Genomic DNA, 15,136 nt, shown 5'->3' with positions numbered 1-15,136 from the left:
TCCACCAGGCAGAGCACAGTCAGCTCCGTGAGCTTCGCTTGCTGCCTGACTGCATTCGTTTGTTTTGTTGGGTTCATTTCTGCTTTCTACCCCCGCTTAGACATCCTGACTTTACCCTATGGATTAGCATGATCATTCTTAATGAAAATCAGGGGAGCATTCAGTTAGCCGTGAGTCAGTACCTTTATTTTCTTTTACCTTTATTTTCTGTCACATTCCTGTTGCATTCCTTCCTTTCCCCCCCCCCCCTTTTTTTTTTCATTTCTCTGGTTGCAGTACTTTCTTTTTTTGTTTGTCTAAATTTGCTTTTGGAGTTCTAGCTCGAGCTGATTTCAGGCATTAGGTCTCCTTCTTAGTTTGAGTTCCTTTTTGCAGTGGTTATCCATCTCGCTTGCACTCGAAGCAGAACAAGGAACGATGTGCCCCAGGTTTATGAAACCGAAGCTGGAAAAATAYGAGTTCTATTTCTCTGCGCAAAGACCACTATTTCTACCAAAGAAGGTTAAATGCAGAGAGCTGCCAGTTGCAGAACGAGATAGGCTTTGCCACTGCTTGAGGAATGAACGGTACTTGAGGTGTTTTGTGGCGGGGGACTGTGGTAGCTGTGATAGTTACARCAGGGAAAGTGCTACTAGGTGCTGAATAGGCCTAATGTAGCATGGACTTCAGGGCAAAAAGGAAGCCATATAATGCCGTCCTGTCATTTTGCGTTATTATGGGTTCACTGAGCATCCTAGTCTATTAGAAGCCTAAGGACAGATTGAGAAGGTTATTTCTGTGTGCTAAGAGTCTTAATTTCCATTGGCATTCCCAATTGGCGTTGGCTAAGCAGCTCCTCCAGAGCTTGGTTGCAGACACCAGCATCTGGATGACATTGTGTTCGCCTTCACCTTGCAGGATAGAAAATGAGTGCTTATAGACTAATGGGTGTTTTAAAATACGGAACTAATGTACAGGACATGGCATTTTAGTATTGTCATGATGACAGCAAGGCTTCTAAGAGAGACGTACAGGTGTTTCTAAGATGGTTCTTATCCCATGTCTTGGACAAAATAAAAGTGGACATGGTTTGCAGGATATGCGTTGCAATAGGATCTTCACACGTCTCCCTGCTGTTGTTCTTAACTTCAAGTCTCYGTTACTTACAGCGTCAGCTTACTTACAGGATCAGGTTCACCTCAACTGTCTGGTACCTATACAGATACCACAGGTTCTGCCTTTAGAGAGTCTRCTTTTAATATGACAGAGTTAATTCACCTAGGTTACAATATTGAGAAGAATTTGGCTGCAAATGCCAAATGTTTCCTTTTGTGTGCCCTTTAATAATAAAATAACAATATATTAATAACAGCAATAGATATTTGGAAGGAAAGCAATCATCTCGCGTGATTGACATAAGTTTTCTGTCTCAGGGAGCTTTGACCAGACAAGGCTCATGGTAGCACAAAGAGCGGGATGAGGAAAGGAGGAGCATTAGTCTCACACATGGAAGATAAGAGGCCCAGTGTGTTTTGATTTCTTTTAACTGGCTAATTTTGATTTCAGAGATTGGGCCACTCTTACTCACTACTCTTCATAGTAGGGATAATTTTTCATCTTCCTTTTCCAGTGCTGCCTCCCATTGCAGTAGCAAGAGGTACTGTAGAGAGTCCAGTGGAAATGTTTGAAGTGTGACAAGTTTTTCTAGGAAAGCTAGGCCTGTCTTCAGCCTACTTGCCTTTTTTTTTTTTTTTTTTTTTTTGCATTTTACATTTCACAGATTAAACATAAAAAATGCAATATAAATTTATTCTAGGAGTGACAATCATAGCCTTTCCACTGACCTCAGATAACTTTTGATAAGGCTTTGGCCGATAACAGAAGGAAATGATGCTATACATAGCACTTTCTCATTATACTTTTTTTTTTTTAATTTATGAGATACTGATTGAACATTTATCTTAGAAATAAATTCCAGAGACACTTATACCAGGTGAGTTCAATATGAGCCTCTCACTACTTTCCTGAGGTGTTAGTAAATTTCTCTATCTTGTTCATGTGCAAGRGGTTTTACATGGAAATTTCTACACTTCTTTCTTAAGGTCCTTGTTCCTGAAAGACTAAGTCCAAGCTGGTGTTGACTGCTGCTGCAGTGAATAATGACACCAAACCACAATGCTCCAAGAGCCACAACCTGTTTGGGAGGCTGCTGGTAAAATTAAGCAGCCGTTGCTGCTCACCAGCCCTGGAAAGGTCGCTGGAATCTCTCTGCCCTGAGATTCAAGGTCTTCATTCTGTACCTCCATCATCCTAATCTTGCARTTTTTAAGTACTTCTCTGAGACAGACGCATGGAGTGGTTCTTCCTTATTTTGTGTTCTTCAGTTTCCGTAGTATAGCCACATAATGTCCTTTGAACTGATGTCGTGAGAAAACTAAAAGCTAAAAGTAATGATTTCCTCCTTAGTTTCTACAAGCAGGTAGTTCTGCACATAACTGATTAGCTGTGGTCACTTCAGGGTTCCTCTCCTTAGCTGCTTCCCTGCGTGGGTGTAACAGCAGGGACACTGGTATTACCAAGATCTAGAGCTTTTGCTGCTTTGCGCTGTCATTGTGGCAAAGAGGGGAAGGGCTAACTGATGCAATTATCATTTCYGGATATTTCTCCATATGTATTTCTACAACCTATTTGTAAATGTCCGCCGGGGCTGTATACATGGAGACCTGTGAAAATAATCAACAATTTCCAAAGATTCTCAAAACCCTTCTGTTAAAGGCATTTTTGATTGCAAGCTGTGTTCTAGCTGACACCTTTCCGTAATCAGGACTTCCAAGATACAGGAGTTTTCCTTTTTTGCATTAAAATGTGGTATATGTTTCCAGATACGGCAGTAATGAATTATGCATTCAATATAAAGCTAAAGAAAACTTTATGTCTTGTAATAGCTTCATTATGAAGCTAAGGAAGGCTCTATTTCTTGCAGGCATTGTGGATAGCTGCCGTTTAGCCCGTGCTGCGAGCTGGGCTAAGCAGAATGCGTGACACGGTGTCGCCTCGCCGAGGAAAGGAGCTTACTCATGGAAGTATGAGTCACTGTGCAGGATCCTTCAAGCCAAACCCATTCCTTCTCTGCCGTGCTCAGTATTTACCCATTTACTTAGGAACTGCAGGGGGGATGGGATTCTCTGATAAAAGGCCCGGTCAGACAAAGAGGGAAAGGCAGCCTGGCAGATGAGCCGCTGTGGGGTCTTTGCCTAAGAGAGAGCTCARCCAGTTCAGCACCTGCCTCCTGTTGGCTGTCAGGCTGGTGTGATCATTCTTGTACCCTCTTTCCCCAGCTCTGCGCAGGCAGCAGCAGAATCGACTGTTACTTAATTATTACTCTTATCTGCCTTGTTCTTGAGTGCCTGGCAGGTTGCAGTAAGGAGAGACTTTCTATAAATTACAGTAAGAAGGCTGAAAGGATATGAGAGGAGGGCTGCCAACCGCTGCCACTGCTACTTGCCAGTTCAAGAGGGCAGCGAAGTTCAGCAGCAAAAGGTCAGAGGCATGTCCCTGTAGTCCAACTGGAGCAGACCCCTTTGCGCTTGCTTTAATATTCCTATTCGTTCTGCAGCTGTCAGCTTTTATTTTTCTAGGATCTCTTCAGGGAACTTTACATGTCAACAGCTTGGTCAGTTCGGAGTGAAGTGCAATGCAGAGTCCTGCAGTTCAGTCTGTTTGAAACGCAAGGCATTTAATAGCACGGTATTGTCTCCTTACAGTGAGAAACTTAAGTTACTTGGGARCTCCTGGTAAGAGAGGAGACAACAAAAAAGATGGTATTGGACCCATCAAGGAATGTGGACGCATACTTGCATGTTGGGTTGACTTAGTAAATAAAAGGGAGGTGTGTTACTCAGGACACTATAGTGATTGTACTAAACATATTATCTGACCAAGGCTTTTGATATCTCAAAGGTACTTTTCTAACATCTCACACCTTGCGTATCTCATTGAATGTCAGCATATTCATAATAATAACAGGTCCTCTCCCATCAGAAGACAGCCAYGGCTAAACTGTCTCATTTCTGTGAATCTAAATTTCAAGATACCTGGCTTGGACCCAGGGGTACCTGCTGGAAGTTCCTGTGTCTGAGAAGTGCCCAAGCAACTCATTAGAAAGCAGAAAGCCTCTCTCAGCACTGCACACAGGCTTGGCAGAGGAACCCCTGCCTAGCCCAGCCTACAGCAAGACCTGAACCCACCTCATTGTCCCTTTAATAGATTTAGGAGACAGTTCAAGGCTCTACAAGAGGAGGCTCTTAATATAAAGTTGTGGGCTCAAGGAAGTCCTAGCCAGTGAAAATAGTATGATCTGGATTTTCGTCAAGAGTGCTCCTGTTCCTGTGGGTCTGCATGGGTCTCAGAGAATGGATCCTATTCTATATGTAGAATGGAGCAGGAAGGCTAAAGATCAAGACAGGATTGCTGTCCGTGTATACAGTCTCCTTTCTAGGGCCTGGATTCTTCTTCTGCCTCACAATCTTCCCTGTGTATTGGCAATCCCAAACACTGGGAAAACTCCCCATGTGYCTGACTAAGGTATGTGTCTGTGGAAGACTTTGAATAACAAGTACTTCTCTTTTCCTTAGGGAAGGCAGTGCACAAAGGAACTTGTGGCTTAACAAGTTCACCTACAGAATGGAAGCAGGTGACAAGAGGCACTTTAATTTCAATCCACACACAGGTCACACCTGAGGCTCTTTAAAAAGAGCTGCAGCTATGCTGGCCTGGCCCTAGGGTAGCAGTCCAGTGCRTTGCGTCATGGAGTTSGATTCTTCTGCAGCTCTTCCATGGGAGGAAAAACTTGCTGGTCCCTGCACAAGGTACTCTCTTAGATCTTTGTTTCTGTGGCTTGTTCCATGTGTGAATGWAGAGCCCTTTGGTGGAAACTCTGAAAGGCTGATAATGTGCTACGGTGTTACCACGCRTGGTTCTTGTGTGCTGCCCATATAGTGTGTTCTGCCAGATGAAACTTCAAAAATTCTGCTTCTTGGGCTTTTTGATTTTGTGTTGTTTAACTGTATAAAAGTTAAAAAAAAAAACTGTAGAAAAACTCTAAAACCAAAGAGAGGCTGAGGGGAAGAAAGCACAAACTATTTCCTTAATGACCAACTTCTCCTGCCTTGTACTATCTGTTGGGGTGTGTTTTGCATCATCATCTAGATGAGCTGTAGCTCTATGTTATTTGGCTACTTGGGGCATGCAGCAGCCTGCCCTTCTTCCAGGGGCAGCCCGTGGGTGCTGCAGGCCCTGTTCCACTTGCAGCAAAGCTGCATGTGAGCCCTGAGCTCGGCTGTAGGTTCACAGCTTCGCTTGGCAGGACAATGGAGTTAATCTCCAGTCTACATCAGGAAAGCATTAATTTTCCTTCATTCCTGTTTTATTTAGAGACCACATGCTCTTTAATTGAAATAAGATACAGAAGTCTCTGTGCCATGACACAGTGCTGAAGGTCTCTGGACAGAGTGGTGCAGCCCCATAGCCTGTGCTGCTAACATAAGAACTAGCCTTTGCTTCATCATACAGCCTAGTGAGAGCAGCAATATACTACAAGGAGGTACCAAGCAGAACATCTCCGTGGAGATCTCCGTCCTGCTTTATAGGCAGTGCACAAGCACACAGGAGTCCCCTTTGGTGAGGGGCTCTATGACTAACGAGACAGAACAGGAAGGAGAAACACAGAAATGTGAAGTTGTCAACAGATCCTGTGCTTGTATCRGTAAGCTGTGTTCTTCAGTAGCATTACACACGTTCCAGTAGGCTCTTATTTCTCTCAAGTGAACTTTTTATTTATCCTCCAATTTTAAATAATAGAAAATGAAAGTTTGTTGCTTGCCAGTGAGTCACCCACGCAGTACTATGTAAGACTGTAGTTGCTGGTTTGTGGGTAATTGTTCCTGTATTTAGATGAAGCTGCACAGACATTAGTAAGACATAGCCTTGTTGTTTTGCAAGCCATGGTGAATCTTGCTCAAGGAGGAATCTTGCTATTAGCAAAGAGAAAAAGCCCCTGACTTTGAGATCCTGCAGGGGGAATCCTAATCCTTGTAGAATTTGTCATTTCTTTAGCTTGGGGCTTGTCTTAAAAGGAAGAGTGTGCCTGTGTCCTGGGTGGTAAATGCAGGGCCCACCAGTTTCTTTCATTTCTGTTCAACTTCATGTTCTTACAATTTTATTCAGGTTATGTTGTATTTTAGGCCCAGTGGAGATGACCTCAGCAGGCAATATCTTGGTGCAGGTGCCCTTTTAGAAGATGCCAGTATGAAAAGGAAAATGTAAAGTTCTATGGGGCAATAGAGGATGRCTGACCTTGGTTTCAAGGCTGCGTTTCTGGAGGCTGGGTGTCTCGAACATTTCTGCTAGGTGTTTGTCGTTTCAGTTTTGTAAATTCTGTGATTCACTGTGCATTTGTGGGAGATCTTTGACATTTAATGCTATTGTCAGAAGATACTGGCATGTTGTGCCTTCTGCTCACTGCATGGGGATGAATCATGTTTTGAGCAGCAGCRGGGATGTGCAGTCCCCTTGATCTGTGCTAGTCCCCTGCCAGGGGACAAGCCTTCAGAGTGGCAGCTGGGCAGGGGGCTCATCCATCTCCTCATGCACAAGCAGGGCCAGGGCAGTGCCCATGCGGTAGGAGAAGATTGATCCTGAATTTGTCAGGCGTGGAACAGATCAGAGCCCAGCTTTGTAGGATGTGTATTTACATGTTGGGAGAGAGGAGACTGTATCTGCTGCTTTTCCGTGGCTGCTCCTGTCGCACTGTTGTTTCTTTAAGCTCATCACAAGTTTGTGTCCTTACAGTGACAATGAGGAAAACAAATTGATTTCCCTTTGAATCTGTAGAACTAACCAGTGTTTGCATCTCCGGGTTTGGTCTTGGAAGTGAAGGCTGTTGAAAGCTGAGCCTGCTCAGTAGCTTTGGCAGAGTCCTAGTTAAAGGTTATGTCGTTTATGGTTGTCCCTTCTCTTCCTTTTCATCTGCAGCAGTATGCTGTGAAAGATCTGTTGTGTTTGCCTGCGTATATCTAGCCATAATGCACAGGGTTCCATCAGCCTTGCTTAATAATCTCCATTTCACACTCCTTTTTAAAAATATGTTCCCCTGTAAAAATGGCACCTGGGGCTTTGCAGTCAGAGAGATGTTGTGTTAATCAGAGAATGAAGATCATGAAAAATCATTTTTCGTAGCATTTCCAGTCTCTTTGGCAAAGGTTACTGAGGGTCGGTTAATTCAGCGCTTGACTCCTGTAAGAGATCTTAGACATATAAGAACAGCCAAAAATAGCCCCTTGGAAGGTCAGAGAAGGCACTTTTTCTGCATGTGGCAGCTTTGCATTTCTGACCTGAAACACCTATATGTTTTGCTGTAAGCAGGAAAGCAAGCAAGCATGGTTAGAAATAAAAGAGGCTGCGGAAATGGACTTGGAGGGCAGGTAGAGCCTGTGAAGCATGTACCTTATTAATATGGATCTTTCTAAAGTGCTCTCTGCCTTGGAGATTTTTCCATGTGCAAAATGGAGAGAGCCTGTGTTAACTTCTAAAGAAGGCTTTAGGCTGAGCCTAGCCACGTAAAGGCTGGGTTCAAACTGTAAATAGATGAAGAGCAGCAAGAGGGGCGCTTATGTTTTAAAATGGAGTCGTAGGCTTGCATCCAAATGATTTTAAGCTTCTGAATGACCCTGGAGCCAGGAAGGAATTTCAGCTTGTCAGACTGAATRTTCTCTCTCTCTTGATATCCACATGCTGAGACAGAGTTTACAAGAAGCTTTTATAGCAAATCCCAGAGTCAGAGCCACCGCAGAACACTTTAAATATTGAATAGGCAAGTGTTCATGCAAGAGGGAAAGGCTCTGCATTTTCCTGCATGTTAATCTCTCTCCCCACCTCCCACTCCCGCCTCCTCCTGCCCAAATCCCCTCTGTTAATCAGGTTATGTTTGCCCTATTTCACCCAGGGAGAAAGCAGAATGCCATGTGGATAGGAAAGGAGGGAGGAGTAGGGCATGTTGACAGCAGAAAGTGGGTCGAGGATGCTGCAGAGATGAAAGCTGCCCTTGGCAGGGTTCCTGCAGTCGCTGTGGGACACCTCGGGCCACAGGATGTCTCTAGCCTGTCACGCTCACTGATGTGCTTATCTTGCCTCCCAAGCTATGTGTCAAATGGCAGAAAAGGGCTCGTGTCAGTCTAAGCTCAGACTGGAGGCACTGGTGGTCTCTGTGACCAATGGCATCCTCCATAGATGCTCCCTTGACAGCACATTTCAGCTGGGAGTCCAGAGCAGGAGGAAACTGGTGCCTGTGGGGGAACTCTGCCCAGTGTTTACCACAAGTGCTGTGATTAATTTGGGTGGAGGGACAGAGAAGTAGTACGTGCTACATGCATTTGTGTAGGAAAGCAGCCTTTAATGCTTGTTACTCTTGTCATTTTGGAAGCTGAAGCCACGGAAATAGGGCACAGATGGCCCTGCCAGGGTGCAGCAGGGCTGTGAGAAGCAGGGAGCCAGCACATGCTGCCAGGCCAGGCTGTGGTGGTGAATCTCTGTGAGGAGATCCTGGACTCCAGCTCTGAGAGTACCGAGGTTTGGGGCTTCTCTATGTGGATGTGTGCTCTGGAATTGYTTTTATCTCTGGTTACAATGGACAGCACCAAGGGAGGAGGCTGAAGTGCAAAGCTCTTCCATGACCAGTGTCTAGACYCCAAATTTGTAACTGAAATTCTTTCTTTTCCCTTTCTGTGATGTGAAGAATTGTGTGCTCTGAGGTCTAGGTTTGGGGATCCTTAGCAGGAGAGGATAAGTGTTGATGGGAGAATTGGTCGCAGTGTCTTGGGTCTCGGAAGCCTGGCAAGTACTTCAGAAAGGTGCAGATCTGTGATCTGTATTTTGAGGTAAAGTTTCTCTATGAGCTCAAAACCAAATGTCGCTAGGAATCTCCTGGGGTTTGCACCTTGCTCTGCTTCTCTGTAACGGGTCCTGGCTGAGGATCAATTCAGAGTCAACCTATGTTTGCCTTTTGGTTTTGCCAAAAGTACCAGGCCTTGCCTGATTCAGCCCTCTGTGGCAGCAGCTTTGCTCAGATCTCATCACATATTTTGCCACTGAGACCCATATATTAAGTAATATTAAGTAAAGGGATTTCTAGCACCCCTCTTTGCTCACAGCATGGTTCAGAAGTGCCTTTGTAGCTCAAAGCCAACCAAATGCTAAGACTCCATTCTTCCAGAAGCATAAGCGTTGGCAAGTGCAGACCTGAGCTATTAAATCCTGGGGGCACCACATGATTCTACATGTTCTTCGGCACACAGCACCGCTAAGTGGATGGCCACAAGCTCCAGTTACCACACGATTGAAGCAGGTGGGGAGGGAGCTGCCCGACGGCCGGCACGGTGCTGCCAGGGCTCGAGAGGCTGTGGAAAAGCCCCGGCTGCGGTGGCACCAAGCCCTGCCGGCGCCGAGGAGCTGCGTGGCCGTCTCCGGCACCGTGTTCCTGCCGTGCGGAGAAGGGTGTCGTGCTCTGTGGAGGGGAGAGCGGGATGCGGCACCTTGCACCCTCCCTTGGCACACGGGAGGTGAGCGGCTGCGYGAGCCCGGAGCTCTCCCTGTTCTCCTTGGGCCTTTTCCCAAAGAGCGGAGCTGTTTGCACGCTGGCAGGAGGCTTTCTCTGCGCCTCTCTGGCGCTGCAAGGTACAGAGCCCTGCCAGTTGCGTAAGTAAATGTGCATCTTTTCCTGCCCACCGAAGTAGGGCCTAGAATTACACGAATGGTTCAAAAAGCATGAAATGATTCTGTACTTCTGTCTTTCTGCCTYCTAAAAACCTCATTTCAAGCTCTTTTATAAGCCAGGCCAGGATTTTCTTTTTTCTTTTCAGATGAGTAGTGAGTTTTGTTTTTCATCTTACAAAATCCCAGGGCCCCAGAAGGTGGAGCTTTAAGGAAGCCACAGCCACTGCTCGGTTCTGGTGCTCTGAAAGGAAACCAGGAGGCAGAAACCTGAGCAGCGAAGCTGGCCAGGAGCAAGGGCTGCAGCGAAGGCCACGGTGTTGGCCTCGGTGCCCAGCTATGGGCACGGCTGCCTGTGTGTCCCAGGGAGGTGCCTGTCAGATAGGCAGCTCGCGGCACACGCAGCGCCCAGCCGCATGGGTGATCACTGGCCCCGGGGGAGAAGCAACCAAGCGCTCTGGAGTCGTTAAGTCATGAGCACTGCTGCTCCCCGAAAGCCCACGTGAAAAATCCGGCTTAAAATACGTTCAGAATTGGGCTCCACTGTCTTGCTTGTAAATGAGAAAGAAACAGGAAGTTTGGATGTGAGGAATGYTGAGAGTATCTGATGCTTGGAAAAAATATAAGCTGCATGTGATAGACGTATCAAACAAATGGTGACTGATGCCTTTTTATGAGTATTAATTGCAGTAATAACTGTGAAGGGGGATGGTTTACACATGAGGAAGGGTTATGGGGAAGAATTTACTTGGTGTTTCTTCTGGCCTCTTGCTCATTCAGAAATAGGGCTAATTTGATAGGGTCTGTGGCTGGAGTCAACTGTAAACAAAGAACAGTTACATTCTTACCTATTTAAGATGTTAGACATTTAAAATATTGAATATCTCATTCTGCAGACAGTGCTGGTGCCAAACACTCATTAAAATAAGGCCCTAAATAAATCTCATGGGTAGGTGAGGACAAAGTGGGATGGTTCTGGCCCACATAAAGCTCTGTGCAGATTCTTTGAGCGGGAGCATGTTGAATAATATAAATAGCTTAACTCTCATATAAAGTCTCTCATCCTTTTCTGTACTGTTCTGCTGAGCGTGTAATGTTGGGGCAAAGTAGTGGGATTTAAACTGTAACTGACTATATTAACATCTCAGTTCTTGACATCCACTTTGAGGCAYCTTACAGAGATTGGGTTCCTGGAAGTTGGATGTTTCATGCATAGACAGCCAATACTTCTTCTAAATGTAGCCTTTTTTAAGGTGATTTATGTTGTTTTCCTGAAATCTGGAATCTCCTCTGTGATTTATCCTGTGCAGAGGAGGAAGCCCCTCGTTCTACATGGCAAATTGAGCGTAGGTGTCTGATAGAGTTGGTAGATCCTTAGTATTGGCCGATATGTGAAACTGTTTGGTGCRTTTTTAGTGCTTAGGATGCAAGTGACTTGCCTTTGAGAAGTTTGTTGAGTTGTGTGCCAAATGAACAGGAATTGCCTTTGGTGTGATTTTTATCCTTCTGAGGCTCTAACACTTTCTAGTTCTGAGAGATGAGATTAATCACTGATATCTCCAATGGTAAAGAAGTAGCAGAGAGAACCTGTTTCCCAGAAAGTATCAATGTTCTGTGGAAACTGCCTGAAAATGCCTGTAGCCACAGCCCCAGGGCTGAACTACAGATGTCATTAAAGACCTGCTGTATGAACTATTGCACAAGATCTTTAATAAGGAAGCTAGTCTGTTAGGGAGATTAGTTTGAACTTTGTGCTGATGCCATTTCCAGACTGTGTGTAACTTGTTGTTATCACAAGCAAATAAATATGGGGGATGGGAGAGAAGAACTCATACCTTACAGTCTTATCAATCATTGGACTCTGTGCCGCTTGATGGAGCGGTTGCAAACATACAGCCAATATTGCAAGGTTAAAAAATATTTCCTTTGGCAATTCTTCTATAAATGTATAAATCTAATGAACATTAGGGCTGCTCTAGGAGATACTTGCCCAGGATACCTTGCCTCTTGTGAAGGCATCTCTGCTAGGGCTCCTTCCATGGCAAACCAAGGGGGCTGCTACACTGAATCACACCAAAGAGCTGAAACTAATCTTGCAGCACCTTGGCTGGATTTTAAACCTCTTTGGTTTTGGAGGCCTTCCAGGAGCTCCCTGTGTGCATGTGGATGCTTGCATAGCGAATGGAAGGTGGGCTTGGTTTTCYTGAGGTTTCCGGTGAATCTCTCAGAAGCGACGTGTGCACCTTCAGGGGTCACAGATAGAGAACTGCGGCCGTGGAGGAGCCATCGTCCTTGAGGCCTAGGAAGAGTCCAGCATCAGCAGGCTGGTGTTAGCCTTTGTGAATGTTTGTCTGACCTCTCGTCTCTTCTCCTCCATCCCCTTCTAGGGAGCCTTAAATAGGCATAAGTAGAAGCCTGAAGTCAGTAGCAACTGCTTTTTAAACAGTCAATCCTTCTGGGCCTTATTGCAGGGAAAAAAAAAATATATATATCATCTGTCACCAGCCTTGGTCCGGGTAGTTTTGAATTATTTAGATGGCATCTTGCAGATAATGCAGAGACTTGGGAGAGTGTTTGGAGTTGAATTAGGTAATCCTCCCTTTCCTTCAAAAAGTTTAGTGCTGACTAAGGGCAGCTGACAGGCTYTCTTTGACCCTGGATGCTATCTTTGGATTGCATAAACCTTCTGAATGCTCGATCAGTTAATGGGAAATGACATATCTAAAATGTTGGCCCTGTTTGTTTTCATTGCTCTTCATGCTGTTGCACAAAGCTGTTGTCCAAACTGGGTAGCTAGCAAGGTTTGGATCTCTGCTGCTCAGTTAGGCCTCAGCTCTTGCCAGGTGAAACCAGTAGCAGGATGGCCCCAGGGTCTTTTAAGTAGTAAGTATTTTAATCCTTCTAAGTCTTGTGGCAGTTAGATGCACAAATACTTGGCTGTAACTCTGTCTGGATAGGTGGGGAGCTGCGCACAGGAAGGAAGGAGCTGTTGTTACACTAATGAGCTGGAAGATCTGGAAATGAGAGTGGTAGGAGACATTTTCCCAGTGCATTCATGTGAAAGGAGGAGTTTCTGCAGCCCCTCGGGTACCACCTGGTGCTGCTGAAAGAACAAGTTCTGGCAGGAGCTTGCTCCGCAGCTGCTGGGACCGGAAAGCAGAGGCAGGCTGAGCAGTGGAGCCGCGYGGTTCGCGCGCTGGCCGCGTTGGAGCCCGTCTGTCTGGGGAATGGAAGGTGCGTCCTGCTCGGGCAGCCCTGCCCGGCGTTGATGGGTGCTGGCCACTGCCTGCACTAGCAACTGTGCAAGAAAGGGGCAGATCTGCAGAGGGGAGCAGCCCATGCCGAGCACCTGACAACAACTGTGTGTGTTGGAGGTTTAACTYCTGGCCAGGTCTAGTCCCCTACTGTGGACGGATGTGTGAGCTGACGTGCACAAGTGGCTGGAGTTCATTGCTGGTTTAGCTTTGGATTAGGGCGATCTCTTTGGTCTGAGACAGCCGCATGTTCGAAGCAGAGCCCAATAACCGCAAACAGCTGGCAGATTGACTTCAAAACGCTGCTCCTGGAGGGAAGAAAACCCTAAGGCAGGTTGGCCCAGGAGCCCAGAGCTGTTGTGTAACACTGCGGCGAGTGCTTTGAGATGTCCAGTTACGGTGTCCAACCCTGCTCTCAAATGGATTATACATAGTATTTCAAGGGGCAACAGGTTTGGGGGAGAAAAACAGTGAAATAACTCAACTGTGGCTTAGGCAGGAGTGTGACTGCTGAAGCAGCCCAGCGGCCTTCCTGGTGAGCTGCATGGCCGGCCTCGGCGCAGCAGCGTTTCTCGCTGTGTGGAGCCGTCGCTGCCCAYGGGACATGGAACAGTGTTACTTAACGGCAGGAGGCAGCTCAGCAGGGCCTGAGGGGAGAGCTGTTCTTGCAGGGCAGGGCGTGAAAAGGCAGCGTTTTCATGCAGCATCCCTAGCACGGCAGTGCTGTGTCCCTGGGAACTAAACAGMAGCGAGACTAGGAGAGGAACAAGAGAGGGGGGCCCCCAGAAGTGGGGCCGTGCATGTGAGTGCCCATGAACTGCAGGCTGGGGAGCGTGTGTGGGGCAGTGGCGCTGGTCCTTCCCGCTTGCGTGCCGGCCGGCCCCTGGGAACGCGCCGGAGCTGAAATGTAGGCCAGCGCCTCCTGAGCACGGCTGCACTCTGCTTGAGCACCRCCAACAGCTGCAGGGCGCGGGCCCCGCTCCGCTCCCACATGGCCTGGTGTGGTAAATTTGCTGAGAAGCAGCRCTGTGCAACAAGGAATTGTTTTCTGCTTGGCCTGCAGGCCCTGTCAGAGACAGTTTCCCAGCCCCAGTGCGGCAGGACCGTGCCTTTAAGTCACCTTGGCTTCTGCACTAGGTAGCAGGGGAGCTGCCTCCCCCTGTGTCTTTCTCCTGGGCTTTACATGCTGGAGGAGATCAAGATGCGCACAATGCGCCTGACGGTCTGCAGTGTTGGGCCCTGGCTTCTGCACCACAAGCCTCTTCTGAGGCTGCAGCCCTGAACAAGCGCTCCACAGTCTGCTTGAAACAGCACAAGCCACTTCAAGACCTGCGGGAAGAATTTGGCATAGGGAAAGTGGTRTCTCGGTAAGTTAGTGTTAATCAGAGAGCTGTGGAGGAGAGTGTTTCTCTCCTGGGTTTTCAGTAGTTCCAGTGTGATTTTGATGCAGATCAATTCTAGAGCAAGCCAGTATCCCTATCAGAGTTCCATTTGGAGTCCTGCTGAGCTGTTCCCTTCATGTCTCCTCCCTGAGGGATGGCATTTCCCTCTCTAACTTCCCCCTTGCCCTCCACCTCTCCCCCATGTTCAGCGGTGGGAGGGTTAAGGCCGTGCTCAGGCACTTGGCACCTGAAACCTGGCAATCTCCTCTTTCCCTTTAGATGGAAGAAGTGCCGGGCAGATAAGCCTTGGAAGTCTGAGAGAAATCATTCCCCACAAACAGGAAGTCTTTGCTGCTCTTCAAGTTATTTAATGAAGTCTCCTTACTCTTAATTGCACCATCTTTAACCAGTCATCCAGCTCCTTGTTGTTCCAACTGTGGCACTAACACTTGGTGCATTTGGTACTGTGCTTTCTCAACAACATCATCCACCACATTCCCCAGATTCCTGACTTTGATCTTGTGCCAGGGTGTACATAAGCATAAGCCTAGTTTAATGGAGTGAGTTGTTCCCCAGAAGGGCTAGGAAGGCAGATGGGCTTTAAGGATGTGGCTTCCTGAGCTCCCCAGGGCTGCAGGGCAGGAGGCAGCCTGTATCGGGGGATGCTGCCTCGCTACACTAAGCATGCAGAGTGCCCAGCAGCCTGTGACGTGCTTCATGTGGCTTATTCCCACAGAATGGGGTGCTTGGTGCCCA

This window comes from Nothoprocta perdicaria, unplaced genomic scaffold, assembly GCF_003342845.1.
Source record: "Nothoprocta perdicaria isolate Ctin4 unplaced genomic scaffold, notPer1 scaffold_350, whole genome shotgun sequence".
Classification (NCBI taxonomy): Eukaryota; Metazoa; Chordata; class Aves; order Tinamiformes; family Tinamidae; genus Nothoprocta; species Nothoprocta perdicaria.
This window is presented reverse-complemented; position numbering follows the sequence as displayed.